At 44.0% G+C, this 6000-nt stretch overlaps 1 long non-coding RNA gene across 2 annotated transcripts in view; it reads right to left on the bottom strand.

The window, feature by feature from the left end:
• Positions 1 to 1281: 1281 nt before the first annotated feature.
• LOC108384754 (uncharacterized) overlaps positions 1282 to 6000 on the bottom strand; it is a 52837-nt gene continuing 48118 nt past the window's right edge. For both annotated transcript variants that reach the window (XR_005055543.2, XR_005055544.2), the window contains one exon: positions 1282 to 1513. This is a non-coding gene — a long non-coding RNA (uncharacterized lncRNA). The remainder of the gene's footprint in view (positions 1514 to 6000) is intronic.

Below are 6000 nucleotides of genomic sequence, written 5' to 3'. Positions count from 1 at the left end.
TTTTTGTATTTAGCCCATTTACAGTTCGTGACATGCTAGATACGCTGAATCTTAATTTGCCTCCTCTGTGATGAAGCCCATGGTTTCTGAAGGCAGACCCAGCTGCAGAAGAGACATGCTCCAGCTAAGATTTAGACTTAGCACGCAGGCCAGGTGACTACATTCACAGAGTTTAATATGTTTAATAATCTTTGGGATGCGTAACTTTTGGTATGCTGAATGTTTAAGAGATCATTCTCATTTACTTAGAGTTATATCATCTATTCCCTTGAAAGAAAACTATGGAAGGAAAAATGTTATGTTTCGTTTCCTCCCTTCTTTTTCCAGTGCTCAAAGGAGAATAAAGACAGTTAGAGAGGCAGGTCTTCACGCTTCCCGTACCGACTGGGGCCGCTGCATTCCTCGGTTTGCTGCTGGCTGTCAGGCAGCTGGCCCTAATTCCACGGTGTGGCGTGCAGGCATGTGACACCAGGGGCTCACTCTGCAGCCCAAAGCAATTGGAAAAACCTGCTCTGCTTTTGCAGTCTTGCCACTGAAACTGCCAAAAGGCAGAAAGGCATCATAAGAAAATTATCTCCTTATCTCAGTCTTTCTGCTTCTTGGTCTTCACAGGGAAGATGAATAAGGGAGAGTGCGTTATACCTCGATCCAGAAGCCCCTGTCCTATTTCACGGACCCTAAATTCACGTCCTTCCTCTGTGTATTTCCCAAATCTCACGTTAAGACTGAGAAGGGCAGGAAGAGAGGGGGGCGCTATTGCCAGGAAATACTGAGAACTAACGGGAAATCGGAGCATCTCTTTGGCGGACTATTGATGGGATAATGGACTCCCAGCTGAACGTCCAGGCACCTGGGGTGGAAAGACACATCACTTCTCATTCCACTGAAACCGAAGGGCTCGAAAGGATGAGGTGACCCCGATTGCAGCCAACCTGAGCTGGCAAAGACCCGAGGCTGTGTTTTCTCAGCCTCGAAGACCAGCTGCATTTTGTGTGCACATCACAACCCAGACAGGCCCCGAGCCCGGTTACTTGATTTCCCTTTAGGCCCTCTATTAGATTCCATTAGAATCTTCACACCAACAGGAAGCCAGTGATTCAAGTTTTAGTTTTGCAAAAACCCTGCTCTGGGTCCTCAGAAGTGTATTTTGATGAGCAGATATGGGATTTGGAATCAGACAGACTTGGATTGAAGGTTGTCTGCACAACTGAGTAGCTAAGTGATCTTGAAGAGTGCTCTTAAGACAAAACTGAAATATGCATGGACTACTTACTACACCACTGCATTAGTCAGGGCTCTCCAGAGAGAGGCTGCATTTATTTTAAGGAATTGGCTCACACACTTGTGGAGGCTTAGCAAGTCCAAAATCTGATGAGGGTGGACAGAAGGCTGGAGACTCAGAAAGGAGTTGCAGTTCAAGTCCAAAGGCAGTCTGCTGGCAGAATTCCCTCTTGCTCCAGGAAGCTCAGCCTTTTGGTCTATTCAGGTCTTCAACTGATCGGATGAGGCCCACCTACATTATCAAAGGCAATCTGCTTTATTCAAAGTCCACCAATTTAAATGTAAATCTTACCCAAAAAACACCCTCAAAGAAAAATCCAGAATAATGTTGGATCATTTATTTTGGCACCACGACCCAGCCAAGGTGATGCATAAAATGACATCACAACCACCAACATATGCTGGAGATCTGGTAAGCATAGTTCCCTCCCCATCATTTCTCTGATTCTTAAACCACTAACTCCATTTTCCCCCAAATTTCTTATCCTTTTTCTCGGCCCTGGGCCCTTTGGTCATTGAAAGACTCTGTGCTTCTGAATGAAGATCATCTCCCAGAACGCTTCCTCACGGAATCTTCTGCATGTGTTTTCCACTGCTGTCTGCTGCTCCCTCAATAATCCTCTGTCCTTCAACGTCCTCTTCTCCTGGTTCTGCTGGCCTAGGCACCCAGCAAACATTTACTTACACTCAAGGCCACCTGTCCTGCATATGTGCAGTCCCTGTCCCCCACCAGGGCATTTATCCCCTTCAAAAGAAAGGGTGAGTACAATAAGAATAGTCACGAGCAAGAAATAGAAAAGATTGAATTTAACATCTTCTTGACAGTCACTCACTTAAATATTTCTGAGTTCCATTTCTCTTCTATTTGGCTTCCTGGACTTTATGGTTGAGAAAACTGAATAAATGGAATCCCTTCCTGGTCCTTTCGTCGTGCTCCTCCCCCTCTTTTGGCCAAGTCAGTGGAGCTTATTTTGCAAAATATCTCAGACATTTTTAAAAATAGATGTGGAGTGAATGGAGATTTGCTCTATACCATCAGTGGCCCATTGACCAGCTAACAGAAAAAAGAATTTGGAAAAATGTTTCCCAAAACTAGAAAACATGCAAAGCTTTGTATATGTAGATATCAGTCTCTAAGAGATCAATGTGATGGCCATATTTACAATTTAGAGAACTGGAGAAGGATCACTTCTGGAATGCACAGTATACAGAGCCCCACCCTGGGGACTGGGAGGGCACTCCAAAATTAAAGAAGGCCCAGGAGTGTAGACACACAGAATGGGGCTTGAGAATATGTATGAAATACCTTAAACTATGAACCGATGCATTATTTTTTAAATGTATTTTTATCATATGACTGATACGCAATCTTATATTGGTTTCAAATGTACCACACAGTGGTTCAACAGTTACCCACATTCTTAAATCCTCACCCCGACTAGTTCGGTTACTGTCAACACAGAAAGGTGTTACAGAATCATTGACTGTATTCCCCATGCTGCACTGCATACCCCCATGACCAACTTATAGTATGAACCAATGGATTATTGAAAGGCTACAGAGAGTGACAAGCCCTACCAAACTGAATAAATACCCAGGAAAGTATCAGAAGTGCCTCATCTTCTTCCCCAGTTGTCTACTTTTGGATCTCCAGTTATCTAATTGGGTAATATGGACCCAAACTTAAATTACCAGATCAAATTCTTAAAGAGTTCCCAAAGCACTCAAGCCACATGCCATCACTTCCTCCCCAAACTCTCAGAGAAAGATGCCATCCTAAACTTGACGGGGCACTGGGGTTTGCTTTTCTAAATGGACACGACTTCCTTTTACTCTTGATTAGCCTTTGCACCCTTGTTCGTTTTGTTTTTCTCCTGACTCTGGAACATCCTTGAGGGCTCTGGACACAACTTACTTCTCTATATCCTCCAGAGACGATAACACAGGGACTGAAATGATCACTCCACAAATATGAGTTGATTCATGAAGGTGAACCATATTTCACCCACATCATCAGGAAAGGACCAGAGAACACCCACCTGTCCCTCAGCACAGGCGGTAGTAACAACAGTAATCATGTCAGCAGCTGCCGGTGACTCCGTGCTCATCCTGCGCTGTTATATTTTAACACATTTAATACTTAGTAACAAATCCATGACACAAGAACTTTTATGATCCCCGTTCTATAGATGAAGAACTCAAAGCATTGTGAGCCTAGATCTATAGCTAATAAGAGACAGAGCCACTTTTTGAACCCAAATTAACTGGCTCTGGAGCCAGGACTCTTAACCACTATGCTATATTTAGTGATAGTGTTTTTAATGCCCTGAAAAGTAAACAGATTTGTCTAAACCCACTTAGGACATCTTCCAGAGCTATTCTATGTGCCTGGGACATAAAATATATAGGGTAATGTGCCCGGTTTGAATACTGAATCCAGTCAATTGGAAGGCTCTCCACTACATACAGAATAAAGTCTGAACACCTCCATCTTCCACTCATAAACCTTCAAGATTTTTCCAAACTTAGCTAGAACCCTCCCCACCATCTTTTTTCCTATGCTGGACAACTCACAGGACCCTGAACACTGCCACCTCTTCCTCTTTTTGCACCTCTGCCCAAATCTTACTGGCTGGGTGGCTACTGCACCCCAGAGCTCCCTGTCCCTGCCTTTCAGGATCCAGTTTTGATCTGCCCTATGCAAGAACTTTTCCCATTCTCTTTCCTTCGTCACTAGAATTTATCCCCCCTCCCCATAACAGACATTATCTGAAATAGCATCACCATTAATGCCTTACACTCAGATAAGCTTCCCTGAACTGGTGAAAATGGCACGGGATCAAAGCGAGTAAGCTGGTTGATGCACACACACCACTACCCATCTTGCTTATGTGCAGCTGAAATGAAGCAACCCCTCCTTATACAGACTCATGGGAGGTGGGGGGCGAGACATGTGCATCAGAAGAAAAAAGAAAATGTTCAAAACTACAAAGCTTCAACTCATCAATAAAGCTAGACAGACTGTGCAAGGTTATTATAAAAATAACTCTGAATCCACTCAGATTTATTTTTTTTAAATCAGTCCTCCCCTTTCAGTACTTTATTATCAGCAACAAATTACTGACAACACATTTCGCAAGTTGGACCCACCAGAGTGTGTTAACAGTAAGGCTGAAAACGGCTGCACTAATGCCTCCTCTGACTTGAAAAGCTCAGGAAGACACAGACTATGTCTTATTCATTTGAAGAGTCTAGCTCTGTGCTTCAGTCATAGGAGGAACTTATGACCTGTGAATGGCATTGACCTGGGCTTCCTTGACCAAACTTGACTGAAGATTTGGTCAGACCAGCTTCAGAGTGGAAGACGGGTATACGGAGAAATTGGGCAGTTGGTAAGCAAGCATTTATCACACTCCCTTCAGGCTTAAGGTCCTGTTAAGTAGACACTCCAGATGATGGACAGTGGAGAAGAGGCCCATCCCCACCCTTTAAAGAGGCTGCATGGGAGACAAGCCCAAAAAATATGTAATCAGCATAAACACGAAGAGAAGAATACAGTAATTCCACCAGTATGTTGAAGGGGAAGAATGAATGGGTTAAGTGGGAGAAATGAGCCACAAGATCGCTAGTGAGAAGAGAGACGGGCTGTTGTGTGTCTGGCTCACCCAGTCATCAGTAGCCAGAGAAGAAAACCCCCAGAAGCAGCCTGGAATGGCCTGGAAGTGCACGCTCTGCACTACAGGGAGGGATGGGGTCAGCACACTCCCACTTTGGAGAGTGAGGCTGTGATTATCCCCACAGGCCACTATGCAACTGGGGCCTATCCTCCCCGGGAATCCAGAGTAGTTGCTGCCTGCAGGTTCTCTCCAGGACATTCATGTGGTTGCCTACTGTCTTGAAAGGGATGATCATTCCAGAGAACATATCCTACTTGTGGATGACTGTCTACCTCATGGTCTCCCTGTGGTGAAATCATCACGGGGAACGTGGAGCCCCTGCCGGCCTGTCCCTGCTTCAGAATATCAGTGCACGTGCCTCTCAGAGAGGCTGAAGGACGAAGGAAGGTTATGAGATGCAGTGCTGGGTATCCTCCAAGTTACATTAATTGGCAATGAGATGAAAAAAGGAACCTTCTTGCTAATAGGCTGTCTTCCCTATAATCATTTATAGTCACTATTTTTACATAAATCTCAGGAAATGTCATTTTATGTGAAAGACTCTTATTAATTTCTTCCTGCAATATCATCTTAATGGACTAGGTAAGTCAGCAAACTTCCCCTCCTATATTTGACTATCCCAAGAATTCTCAAATGATGAAACTTGGCAATGTTTCAGTGTGTCCCCGAAAAACTGGAAAATCTGTTCTTAAGGAATTAAACCATTCCATTCAGCAGCTTTGCAAATAGTTGCCTATATGCCTAGAAAAAAATTAACAGGCTAGTAGAAAAGCACAGCAGGTATATTATCCCCTAAGGATAATGAATTGCTGTTTTTAAAATAATTTCATGAGCTAATTCTTTTGTTGTTGGCATTTACTTGTAAGCTCATGTTTTCGGTATAGCACTCTGTTCTTATGAACATCCCTACTATAGAATCGATGTTTGTCTCCCTCCAAAATTCATGTGTTAGATCCTAACACCCAACAGGTGGGTACTCGGAGGCAGGGCCTTTGGGAAGTGATCAGATCCCGAGGTCCCTCACCAGACACCACTTCTGCCA

Source organism: Manis javanica, chromosome 4 (genome assembly GCF_040802235.1).
Source record: "Manis javanica isolate MJ-LG chromosome 4, MJ_LKY, whole genome shotgun sequence".
NCBI lineage: Eukaryota > Metazoa > Chordata > Mammalia > Pholidota > Manidae > Manis > Manis javanica.
Note: the sequence above shows the minus strand (reverse complement) of the source record. Positions and strands in the feature narration are given on the sequence as shown.